We start from the raw sequence: 14,133 nt of genomic DNA, 5'->3' as shown, positions 1-14,133 counted from the left end.
CCTACACACTTGTGCAGAGTTGCTATATTCTATATAATTCACATGAACAGCCTTTTTGTTTTTCTTATCCAGGTCAAGGCAAGTGTCCATAATGCATAAGAAACTCAACCAACTATTGCTTCAGATTACACAGATAGGCCACAACATTTCAAAAGGTAACTGGTTTTAATGTTGTGAATTACAGTGACATCATTAGAATGATGTTTTATTTTAAAACATTTGTAGAGAGTTACAAAGTCTGTATTAAGTCTAAAAAAGCCTAAAGTGATGGGAAAAAAAACAAATGTTCAGTAAGTAAATTGAACATTAATTTGAACGAATGGAGTTGAATACAGGACATTTAATGTTTTATTTAGTTAAATTTTTTCTATATGTATATTAATTCTGTGAAATATGTGTATAGCTCCGCCAACCACTAAGGTTTCAGTTCGTGTCTGTCCAGACTCATATTATACTCTGTGTAGTGGAGACTTTGTGGAAATTTAATACAAGTTGTTTAGCTTGTCATATGTGTAAGATCTTGAAGGTAACTAGTAACTAAATTATCAAATAAATTTAGTGCAATAGAAAATGTAGTGGAGTAGAAGTGATCCCAGGCTTCTTCAGTCACTCTCCTAGGTGCACAACACACTGTGTGGTTTTCTACACTGTAATCTCTCCTCCTCTGGTATTGATGCACACTAATGTACTCCACCTCCCCTCGGGTAGATCTGTCCGGATCATCTCATCAGAATCCCATATACCCATCCATCCCATCACACGCAGCCTTACGCCATCGCCATTGTCCGTAATAAAATGGTTTGAGCCGAGAGATGCTGTTTGATTGCCGCTGGCCAGCGAGGCGGCTATTCACCATAATGTAATATTCCCCCTGTAGTCTGCACTTTAAACCTGTCTCCCAGTGACAAGTGTGCATCACCCTGTGGGGTCAGTGGGGTCTCCCATCACTGTCCAACCAACTAGTCTGACTGACGTAAATCCTATAGATCTGCCTGTTTTGAACTTAAGCACGTGTCCTCTCTTGACACCTCCAGCACGTCTGCAGATCGCCAGTAACAATATCACCTATAGAATCAATCTCTGGGGCCGGTTTGAGGCCTATGGAAGCCATTGATCAGCGCGCTGATGTCATGGCCTTTCATAAATTTCGACCTTTTTAATATTGGACTACCCCGTCACCCTGGGAGACAGTCGTGCTCGCGGCTCTCTCGTGTGGGCAGAGGGAGAGAGCAAGGCGAACCAGTGCGGTGTTACAGGTGTCGATACAGCTGCTCCTTATTGACAATTAGGCTCTTGCGGCCCGCTGAAATGAAATCGGAGATGACAGGACCCGGACTTTCATCCTGACCCTACATCCCATCCCAGATGCACTGGCCCTTCATGGGAATTCAGTTTTTTTATTAAGAAATAAAAAAAACAATGCTTGTGGGGACTCTCGGTAGGGGGGTAGGGGGGTTGTGAGAAATGAGACTGTCACTGTTGTGTCACTCAATAATCATTCCCTTATATTTAAAAAAAAAAAAAAAAATCCAACAGTCAGCGTTATGTGTTTAATGTGCTCTCCGGCCTTTCCAATGATACGTGGCCATCTTGTGCTATTCTCTCCTCTTCAATGCTCTGAGCAGAATGAGTTTCCAGGAGAAGGCAGCAGTCAGAAGTGCTTCAGCTTGTTAAAATTGACCATAAACAGCTCACAGTTTTAAGAGGGCCGGACACGGTCATTTGATACCGGCACTAGACTGGTTACTCGCCCCTCAGCTATCCTGATATTTCACTCTAGCAGTGCACGTGGGGCTGTATGGATGAAATATTGGCAGTATAAGACAGGCTGGCTCTCCTTGGGAAAGATGTGCGGAGAGTATTGGTTCACGCCAGGGAAGATGTTAAAAGCCCAGACTGAAGAGTCACGCTGGATAATAACGTTACGAGTGCATTACAAGGGTTTTATTTTTTTCTTTCATTTACAAGGATGTCAGCTCTATCGAGTATACTTTCCCACAGTGCCTCTCCATATTTGTGTTTTTCTTTGAACATTTTCTGGTCACCCCAAAAAAACAACATGCAGCAAAACAAAAAAAAAAGCACGATCCAAAAATGACTTAAAAGAATAACACTAACATTTATTATTAGAAAAAAAAACAATGTTTGTCTGTGAAAAGAAGAGATGCATCCCCCACCCCCCCTTCCACAGTGTCTCCCCTCCACTGCCTCCCCTCCCTCCCCTCCCTCCCCTCCTCTAGTTCTCTCTTTCATATTCAGCCCGTCATCGGCGCGGCTGACGGCGGTCTGATGTGTTCTCAGCGTGGCCCGTTACATGCACATGTCAGCGCAGTTGAATGAGTCACCCGAACTGACAGCAGATGGTGCTCTTTGGGTACGAGAGGCCTGATCCATCAGCTCAGCCCACTCTCCATGCAATCTATCATCATTCTCCTTCTCTGTCTTCTCCCCCAAGACCACTGAGGGGACTCTGGACCACCATCCTCTGTGCCATCATTTACCTTTGTGCAGGGGAATATCAGCCTGCTCAGCCTTGGGCTTTTTATCCAGGGAGCTGGCGGCAGCTTGTCGACGTGCAGTTTAGACAGGGATCCATGGGGCACTTCTTAATGATGTGGTTCAGTGATAAACCTGGGAAGGCTGGCTGACTGAAAGAGAGCTGAAAAGGAGAGCAGGAGAGGAGGCACAGTGTAGAGGAAAGCATATAGGGAGAAGGTAACTGAGGTTCAATGATTTAAACTTTCAACTTTTTTCCAATTGTTTAGATTATCACGTGTTTGAAGGATGGTTTTCCCACAGTAGGGGCATACTTGTAAAAAAACACCCTAAGGTGGTGTGAGCTAACTTCAAGAACAGAATTAGGGAACCTTTCGGATTATCATAAATTAAACGTGAACATGATGACAGTGTCTATAACGTTGTATAAAAGTAATCAAGAATCCATTTGGGAGTATGATTTGCAGTGTGTGGGATTCCAGTCGTCCACAGGCTCCCATCTCTGCAATGCAAATGTTTTAATATGCTAGAGTGTTGGTTGCAGCCAATCAGGTATATTGCAGTGATTAGATTAAAATCTGATTTTTTCCGTCAACTCAGCAAAGCTGTATCGGTAGTCAATTAAGATCTGTCATAATGTGATGGAGGACAGTTTGAAATGATCCCCTGCTCTGCTAAATGTATGACAGGCTACTACTAAAAGGGTCACTGCCGCGACCTTGATTCACCAGAGGCTTTAAATACACAATCTGCTGGTTTCAGCATATGCAATATTTCTCGTCGTCTCCAAGTGAAACGTCAATGAAGTGTGTCTGCAGGCGCCTGTGCCGACGGTTCTTTACACATTTCCCATTTTCCCACACAATAGAAATCAATGCACAAGTAATTCACATATTCATTAAGAAAATATGTCCCCCGTTCTAAACCTATTTGTGAATTAGCTGACAAATTATTCCCCTTCACATTAGGGCTTTGACTGAGCGACGGGCAGTGGAATTCAGACTTGGACACTTTTCTTCCTCCCTCGGTTAATAGTCCTACTTAATACTCATCAATCAAAGCAGTCAAAAGATATTGATTGCTGGCTAGATTAAATCAGAGTTATTCCACTGCAATGGCTATTACAAAGTACAGCTATTACAGTGAAACAGTTCTTGATTTTCTATGAGAGGGGAACTGTGCCCTTTTTGTTGGTTATTGTTCTGTATGTGTGTGTGTGTGTGTGTGTGTGTGTTTGCTTGTTTATGCTTGTGTGTATAGTTGAATCCAGCTGATTCCATCTTCCATTTGGACATACATTTTCTTTCTTCCGCAGCGTGTCTCTGCGCTTCCATTCACCTCCCGGAGCTTTATTACAAAATTACTATGCATAAGAATCAAATTCGATTTGTCAGGGCAAGTTTTGTTTGAGGGACCACATGAGGCGGATGTTGGACAGGATGACTGCATCTTTGCATAAAGCGGGTGACCTATAATAAGCTTGTGTGTGCATGTGTCAGAAATGATGTCATGGTGGCATTACTAATAGAGCTCTAACACCTGTAACACAAACATACCAACACTTTTTGCTAAGAAAACAAATATATTTTCCATCCGCTGTACCTTCTCAGCCACACTGGCACGACAGACCACAGTTGGGGATGTACTGTCCGCTTCCTGTCTGCCCTCTGTTGGCTTCATCACCGGCCAGCTATGAGAGATCTGTGAGTAGCGGGCCTGTTCTGCTCCACAGTTGTGTCGAGGTTGAAACGCCTTCAGACAGGTGCTGCAGAGTGTGGCTCAGTGCACCCAAACAGCTGGGGCCGGTCATCAGCGCTCACTGGAGATGACATCACCTGACAAGTGTTCATCTGACTCATCTCCCGCTCTCTGGCCTCATCTCAGAGCCCCTGACACATGCTTCACCTCCGAGGCGCTTGAACATTGAAAAGGAGGGCCGGACCAGCGGAAGGAGGATTGGCCGCGGCTGCAGGCGCTAAGTTCAGTCACGCCGCTGGGCTATGCCAAGAAAAGAAAGAGGTGAGGTATAAGAGGGCAGAGGCTGGTGATGCAGCTCGACTCATCATCCCACTTTGACAGATGCAGTGTTTTTCTTCTGTGAGTCAATAGGCTTTTTAAGATCCTTAAGAAGACTGCTGAGCGCCTCAAATCCTATATTAGGGCAGTCGAGAAAGAAATCAGCCGAACACAAAGGGCAATCAAACCAGAGGAGTCAAGAGTAGGAACAAGGCTATTCCACTTTAGTGTGTGGGGTTGTGAATCAGGGACGGTCCATCCCTGCCTATAGGACATAAAGCAGTGATCTCTTTAATTACCCAGCATAAAATCCACAGTATAATATTCTCACCCCCGTGTTATACAGGACTGGAGTCGTATGATTCTCTGGAGGTGACTGTCTCGTATTGTGCCAAGCGGAGAGATGGAGGTGGATGAGCTTCTCGGTGGGTCGCTGTAAAAAGCAATCAATTAATCTGGTCATTTATATTTTCCAGTATAGAGGGTGAGCTGAGTGGAATATGCGATTTGCCGTTTAACTGTCCGACACATCATTTTGAACTTTAGATGGCTTTGAGCGCTCTGAATATCTGGTGAGTCTGCTCTGCATTCTCATATCGTATACATATGTAGATGTACGAGACATTTATCTGATCTATTTCAGACGAGTGCAGTGCAGGGTCTAAATGAGCTGTTTGCTTGGCCTGTGGTGAGGCTGGTTGCAGTTTAACATGTGAAACTGCAAAAGTGACCTGCAGTAATTCAGCCAGAACAAGTCCTGCGGCAGGACCTAGTCCACAAGACCCTGACCCTGCAGCAAACCCTGTGTCATAATGAGCCTGTTTATTTAAAGTTCGGTGAACACTGGGGAATCGGTTGGCGTTGGGGGGGTTGTGGAGAATCAGTTGTCGTTTGGGGGGGTTGTGGAGAATGCGCTGCTGTTGTAATCAGCATTGTCACTCACAATGATGATTCCCAGCCACTGCTGCTACAGAGCACTGCTCGTTTATTTACATTAATATTGAACGCATCACGTGTCCAAATCGTTGGCGCTTAACAATACACAATACACGGTTCTGAAAATACACAAACTACAGACGAACGACAGATATCTGGAATCATTAGATAGATTACAGATAAAGAAAATACGTCCATGATGAACGGAAGGATGGATCCATTAACTCACATTTAGGGTTGCAAAGGGGCGGAAAGTTTCCGGCAAACTTTCCATGGGAAGTTTAGAATTTTGAAAAAAAAAAAAAAAAAAGCATATTAAACGCTGAGCAATAAAAACATCATTCAAAACTCTATTTTAAAGATGTATGGAATGCAGCATACACTGTAGGTAGAATTTCAACCCTCCACTGTGCATTCTTCCATCACATGCACAGATAATTCCCAGCATCCTGCACACTACAGCACTATTGAGGCCTGCTGTAGTGTGCAGGACTAGTCAGGTAAGTTTTGATGATATTACTGGGGAAAACATATTAGCATGCTGATTGAGGATTGTTCATCTAGCCTATTTCCATTCATTTATCCATCAATTGTAAAATATGTTTACAGATGATTCCAATTGTTTGGCTAACTATTTATATCTCTGGCATGCATTAGCGTTTTTTTACAAACTTTTTTCTCATCTTATTCTACAGAACAATGCCACGTGCAGTATCTCATGTGTGGAGACATTTCACCACATCCAATGTAGAAGGAAAGGCTGTGTACATTTGCAAATACTGTGCAAAGACCTATGTTAAGAATGACACAAAGATGCAGAAGCGTATAGTCAAGTGCCCAAAGTTTCCTCAGGGCTCAAATCAGCCTATGACACAACAAAATGTTTATACTTATGTCTGTATATGACAAGGTAAATACAGTTAGTATAAATTACCCACAACATTTCCAGTTTATTCCCGTTGATTCCCGTATATTCCCGTATATTCCCGTTAATTCCCATGGAAAGTTTCCAACTTTGAATATTCCCAGAATTTTGCAACCCTACTCACATTATAGTTTTAAAACATCCTGTTGATTTTATGCTTAAAAGACAACTTCAGCTGTGATTATGTAAACGCATATATAGAGTATACTCTGTTTGTATACGTATATTTATACATGCATATCCAGAGTGTGATGATGATGGTCACAGTAATCACGCTTCCAGTATGTTAAAGATGACGATGCCTCGTAAAAACCATGATGTAGGTGTTCTTATCGCATTGGTTCCTCTGCCTCCTTCCTCCACAGAGCATCTGATAAGTGCTTTCTGGTGCGGCGCAAACAGCATTACATCATCCGGCTCCTTCCCGGCAAAGTGAGCTGTGGCGCGATGAGATCAGAGTCCCCCCCGTTAGCCCAGTAGCAGAGCAGGCTGCTGCTGCAGGACCCTGAAGGATCCTCTCCCACAGTCAGGAAAAATATGTGAGACACAAAAAAAAAACAGAGAACAGAAAAGAGCAAGCTCAAGTTCATCTGCAGGTGAGGCCTCTATTTCAGGTGCGGAGCAGAAAAAATCGTTAGAAATCTTTAAATACATATCCACACACACACAGACACACACACACACACACACACACGCAAACAAACAAACTGGCACAAATATACACACGCAGACGCTTGGAAAACTTGCAAATCCCCAAAACACCCCATGGTGTTTGCTGTGTGATCACAGAGCATACAAATCATTTTGCAGATCAAAGAGTCTTTGTAAGTTAGAGCTTATTCAGTAAAAAAATATTTTTAGATCTCTCTGAATGACTCCCAGTTCATCCAGAGAGAACAGAGTCCTTTTATTGGGGATAGATTCACTTTGTTGTGTAGCTAAAACAGATTTTCAACCTCATAGCTGGCTCTCAATGAAACTGCAGTCTTATCAGATGCATGTCGGTCCGGGCGCTGCTCTGTGTCCTTCCTCTCCGAGTAACCAACTGCTCAGGGGTCATCTGGGTTCCAGGCATATGAAGATGAATGGACAGATGATCAGGGTTTTTTTCGTGGACCCCGGGCGACTCTTGCCCCGGCTCCAGTTACACTCTCCTCCCACTGACTTTCCTCCCTCCACACCCCCTTTCTCTCCCGTTCTGCTTATCGTGTCTGTGACACCGTAACGATGACCAAAGACTAACCAGTGAACGGCGGCATCCAGCTCCACCGAGGCCCCTTTTTATGGCCCAATGAAAGTGAGGGATGAAGCGCCGGTTGTCATCCGGGGGGGGGGGGGGGAGCTCCAGCAAATCACAATACACGTCAGCGCACGGTCAGGCAGCGGGAGCGGAGATGACCACGCCGGGCGCTGGCATTGAGTCTGAGCTGTTTGTCAACAATCAATCGATCCGTCAGCGTAACGCAGCGCAACAAATCAGCTGTGCCACCGGCCTATGTTCGCTGCCAAGTGATGGGGGGGGGGTGGGGGGGGGAGGGAGAAAAAGAACTGTGTCACGGCGGCTGGAAGCTGTAAAAGAATCCGCTCGCATACTTCACTTTGACTTGGTCGCACTAATGAGGGACAGATCCCACATTAAAGCGGTGTCAGATTTACAGTCTGAGCAAGTTTTCCACTTGGTGGAGCCTCAATAATGCTTTGCTGTGATGTCTAAAGCATTATGAATGAATGTTGGCCTTTTCATCCTGATAAGCTGGCGCTTCAGACCTTTTAGATTTGTTTTTCAAAACGCAGACTGACAGCTTGTGGATAACCAAATGTCTCTTTCATCCCCTTGTTGCCCATGCACTGGTGCCTACTTTTCCCTTTTGTTGCCCGTCCCATGCCAAGTTTCAGCAGCTGTGACACGGAGACTTAAAGAGATATATTGTTAAGCGCCAACCCGTCACGCACGCTGCCGCTCAAACACTCGCTCTAACTAGATTAACATGTTGCCAGTAGTCGAGCACAACTTACCAGTGGTGTATAAAGTACTTGAAAGCCATACTTGAGTTAAAGTACAGATATCTTACCTGAAAGTGACTCCGGTAAAAGTAGAAGTCACCCGTCAGAAAATGACTTGAGTAAAAGTCTTAAAGTAGCTCATATTTAAAGTACTGAAGTATTACAAGTGTCTGGTGTTGAAATGTACTTAAGTATCAAAAGAAAAAGTACAAGTACCAAAATTAAAAAATGCAAAGTGCTTTTTATAGTAGGCCTATACAGACACAAAACAACCCAGAATGTTTCTCCTCAAGATTTATCTCAACCGACTGAAAAATTATAACAACAATATGAATATAATGTATATAATGTATAATTTTGCAAATTTTGAACCCTAGTTTTGAACCCTAGATTTGACCCTAGAGAGAGACAGAGAGAGAGACAGAGAGAGAGACAGAGAGAGAGAGAGAGAGAGAGAGAGAGAGAGAGAGAGAGAGAGAGAGAGAGAGGTGCGCGCCGTGCATAGAGGCGTGCTGCGTCAACCTCCGCTGCTCAAGTAACGAGCCAGTTTGAGAATGTAAGAATTAGAAAGTACACATATTTTTGTTCAAATGTAACGAGTAAAAGTAAAAAGTCGTCAGGAAAATAAATGCTCAAGTAAAGTACAGATATGTGAAAAATCTACTTAAGTACACTAACAAAGTATTTCTACTTCGTTACTTCCAACCACTGCAACTTACATACTTCCCTGTTATGTGCGGAGGGAGCAGGGGACAGTATGATGACCTCATGCAAACTGACTGGCATGTTCACACTGTGCGTAATACTGTGTGTTCACTCGCACACACACACACACACACACACACACATTCTCCGTGTGCATGAAATCGGTGCTCAGACGCTGCGGCCACGCTTGCAGTTGTCCCTTTTCACTGCCTTTACTATTGTTGACTAAAGGGCCATTGTGAGCCCAAAAAGGATTAGAAAGCGCGGAGTGAGAGCGAGCCGCATACATTTGCAAACTTCTTTTAAGGACGCTGCCCACAGTGATACAATACACCATTGCCACGACACAATGTGAGCCGGAGCTTTGGGGGGGAGATGTAATCCCTCAGGTCACCGGTTACACATGGAAAGACATTCTTAAACACACACACACACACACACTCAACCTTGTATTTTGGAGTGTGGATGCGTGTGATTAGATCCGTATTGTCAAGTGTGGGGTTGGCACATAGTTATCAATATTCATCATCAGCCGAGCATATGGTCCTCAATCACTGCTTGATTAATCAATATATTGACATTATCACACCTGCGCAAGATAAATCACCCATGAACATGAGCTTGTTGTGCAGTTCATTCAATATACATGAGATAATCATTCAAGAAGGTAACATCCCTGTGGTACAGCTGAGGACGGCCTGAAGGTGATGCAGCATGTCGGAGGTGTGTGTGTGTGTGTTGTATTTGTGCGTTTGTCACACACACACACACACACACACACGCGCAGCAGCTCAGCAGACAGCGTGTGGAAACGCATGTTCCCTCTCTGATGACATCACCGTCTTGGCTAGGTAGCTGGGGCATTTTCCATAGGCTGTCCTCTGTTGCTGTGGAGAGGCCTCCGCCAATCCCCTCCCCTCCCTCCGTAATGTATACAACACCGGCTCCATGAATGATCTGTGACACCGCTTCCTTGGGCCGATCCAAAGACAACATTGTGTGACTGTTCAGAGCCCCCCACCCCCACTCCCCCCATCCACACACCCACACAACACCACCACCACTCCACTCCGCCCCCTTCTGCCCCCGCCCACTCCTGCTAAAACTCCCTTTCAGCTCTCGGGTTGCCTGATGCCGGGTGTTTATGGCTATTTGTCGCATGCTGTGTGAGCAGAATACTGAGCGGGCCTCACGAGGGTCTGATATGACATGTGACAGCTCATCATCCCGGGGTATTTATGTTAACTAAGCATTTTCCGTTTAACTCAATCTCCTTCGTCTTGGCTTGTACGTATAATAAAGGTGTTCCGCGTGTCAAAATTTGTTTTGGGATCTAAAGCGTGAGACATTAAACACTGAACGCAGCAGCCCGGAGAAAAAGCAGAATTGAGCGGCTTTGTACACAGTCTGTGATTTAACACTGAGCAGTGCTCATAGGAAAAGGCCTTGCAGAGAACTGCTGACAACACTGTCTATTACTCTGGGCTCACCGCAGCCCATGCACAATACATGAAGTGCGCATGCTATAAGTCCTCGGCTGCTTTGCTCGATACCCATTCCTGACACCAGCCGAAGATCTATACCTGTCTTCAAATGTCTCTTTACCCCCTTTGTCTCAATAGCCATGTCCCCTGGTAGACATTTAAAGAGGCGTGGGCAGCTAAAGCATTCTTTCTCTAGGGCATTCGGAGAAGAAGGAGTTCAAGAGGTCAGAGATATGTGTTATTTTCCCACCGGTGCAACACTCAGGATGTGTCAGAGCCATGTGTCAGGGAATGACAGCGAAAAAGAAAGACGGCAGCAGAGGTAGATCTGGCAGACAAAGGCCAGACTTCACAGAGAGCGCTTGAGATCAATGGATCGGCAGGCTGTGCACCCGGCGCTCACAAACAAGTGCACGTCCGCGCACACACTCCACACAAACACATGATGCTGGAGTTTGATGCTGAGATTGACCTATCTGAGCCCGTCAGGAGAAAAAAAATTTGAGAAAGACGTCCACGTGAGTAACCACACTGTAACACTCACAAATGAAATGCTTCCACCTCTATGTCTCCAGGAGAACATTGAGGGTGCACCTCAACAGTCCCCCCTCCCAGAGCTTGTCATCTTGACGAATGGATCGGAGTAACTGTCAATTAAAATGAAAACCCATCTGTGGACCGGAATGAGGAGGACATATTCAATGAAACACACACACACACACACAAATACAAACCTCAGCTCTGGAGACCAGTCTAAGCTTCTGCCCAGAGACTGGGGGTGATCCACACGCTGGGCTTCAAATGGGTAATACATCAAACAGACAACATTATCACTGACTACACCTCTGAAAACTTCAACATGATTAATTATAATTAATTAGTGAAATGCTACGAGTTAGCTAATTTATCATATTTGCATTATTCAAAATCCATCATCAAACTGTAGCCAGCAGCAGCAGCAGCAGCAGCGGGCCTCCTGCTTCTGCTTTTTTATTATTATTTTACAGCAAAGTGCTAAATCAGCAAATTGCAATTCGTGCATTTTCACTCGCTCCCTCGAGATGAGTGCAGACAGTCGTTGGTAAACAATTTAGTTTCAGCCTTTGTGGAATTCCAACTTGGGACTAAATTAATCTGTTTTCGATGGGTGTGCGGCTGATAATTCACTTTAAAGCACATTTGTCAGTTTTATCGATCGCTGACTGACATTTTTTAACCTTGCTGAATAAGGTGTGCGCGTCAATTTCAGCCGTTTAATAAAATAAAACGTTCGAATCTTAACAAATGACCGGAGAAGACGAGTGAGGATCATTAAACTGTATAAATATTTATAGGTATCATATGAGCTTTATTTCAAAAACTTTGTGAAGAAGTTTGTCGAAGCTTTTGTATAGGTGGTCATTTTAGTTTCAGCTTGTATAAGCTCTTGTATAAGTGTTTATTTTAAGTGGAACTAAATGACAGTCATACATTGCTAATGACCTCAGCCTGGATTTTAGCCAATCCCCCTTTATTCAAAATCATCACTATATGATTGAGACCAAAAGTGGTGGTGAAAGTCAGCGTGCAAGCCTCATTACCCCAATTAATGGCAATTCCTATTGCATAAGCAAAACTCATCTGAGGGTAGAAGTCAATACCTTTTTCATGGTTATGATAATGGCCTTAAATACTCATCTGTAGTGATGTGCACAGGCAGAACTTTGGAGCCGGCCACTGAAGGACATCAATGCTGCAATGTAGGTGATTAAAATGACTGTGTCTCAGCCAGTGCAATTAAACCAGGAAAAGTGTGTCAGGGCCTGTGTATGATTTGTTTCATTAATTTTCATTACCAAGTGTTTATTAACCTTTTTATCTTGTGTAGCCCTGATGTTAGTCTGTGTGCTGTATATCTTGACTGTGTGTGTGTGTGAGTGTGTGTGTGTGTGTGTGTGTGTGTGTGTGTGTGTGTGTGTGTGTGTGTGTGTGTGTGTGTGTGTGTTGGTCTCCTGGTGTTTTCCACCTCCTACAGAATGCTCCTATCATGGGAAATTTCACGTGCGGCCCAGGGAACAGTAAATGTTCCTGTTTTTAATACACAGCGCATTCATCAGCAGCGGGGAACCGCACAGCATTAGCAGGCGGTCCAATGAAGGAAATATTATGGCTCGTAATTAAATTTGAAATTAAGTGATATTTCATCTCTTCTCATTAATTAGAAAAAAGGTCTTCTGTGATATAATTATTTATTTTTAGCAACCGAGGAGGACAATCATGGACCTCTCGGGGTGTCAGGTGTTATTACATCAGGTGAGGGTTTGGTGCAGACAGGGGTTTATTTGTGGATGTATGCCCCAGTTTCAGCCAGGCATTAACACACCTGAAAATCCACGTCTTTGTTACATTGTTTACATTTAGTCCTAAGTTTTGGTTTCACTTTGCAACTTGAGGACTGCTACAAACATTTTTTTATGACTTACACACGTCATGGTGTCATCAGCTATGTGGGCTTCATCTACCTACTTGACATGGATTGGTTTTTAGTGTCGGATGTCAGAGTGTGGTGGGTGGTAGTCTTTCTATTTGAACCAAATAAGTTAATGACCCAATGGATTTTATGAATTTTTATTGTATCATTATGGTTTCACTACCACCTTCACCCACTTATGGCGTAGTACTCCACATTAGCTCAAATGTGCCAAATCCTCATCGTCTAAGCATCATATCCTATCATCCTGCAAGCCTGGTGGGCCACTCTGTGTGGTGTGGAGAGACCAGTAAGGCTTTCGTGTTTTTTTCTTCCTATATTGTTCAATGCTGTCTCAACTTCCTGTAATTGGTCCAAAAGTTCCAATGTTCCGGTTTCACACTGCAAATCTGGACAGAGACTCCTCCTGTCCTCTGGTCCTGATAGTGGTCTGAGGCAACTTTCACACCTGCTATTTTGGTTTGGACTAAACTGTAAAGTCTGAAGTCCTGGACCAAACCCAATCGTTGTGAAAGAGACCTTAAACCTCCGAAGTGCTAAAGATTTGCAAAGCTCATTCATCATTCATACCTGTGTGGTCGGTGAGGTGAACTTGGGAATTAACTTTCATCCAGCTGATAAGATCCGAGGTTGGATCCTGAATGAGTCGAACGCAGGACAAAAAAAAAGCAATTGAAAGAATCTTTAAGATGGCACTTGTACTGTATTAATCGGGCCACAATGATATCAGTCCACTTCCTTTTTGTGCATCCGTGAGGGAAACGTGTTCTCCAGTGGTGATCACTATCGGAGCTTAAAGTGGCCGCGCCTGCTAAGGATGCATAGAGGTATGGATAGTGGCTGGTAAGGGATTAAGAACACTCATTTCATTCCAGCACCATACATTCTTGGTAATGTCAAGAGGGGATCTGGAGAATAAATACCTTTGCCCAGATACATGGATACCAATGCCACCCTAGTCACCTGGTCTTAACTTTGATCAGTAATTTTCTAGTAACGAGATTTCTCTGATTTCATTAAATAGTCATTTCGCACCTGGAAGCCCAAGGCTTTGCTGGGAGATCAATGATCTAATCACGTTACCGTTAAGCCAATTG

The sequence above is a fragment of the Limanda limanda genome, chromosome 12, assembly GCF_963576545.1.
Source record: "Limanda limanda chromosome 12, fLimLim1.1, whole genome shotgun sequence".
Classification (NCBI taxonomy): domain Eukaryota; kingdom Metazoa; phylum Chordata; class Actinopteri; order Pleuronectiformes; family Pleuronectidae; genus Limanda; species Limanda limanda.
The sequence above is the reverse complement of the archived record's forward strand: the minus strand, read 5'-3'. Positions refer to the sequence as shown.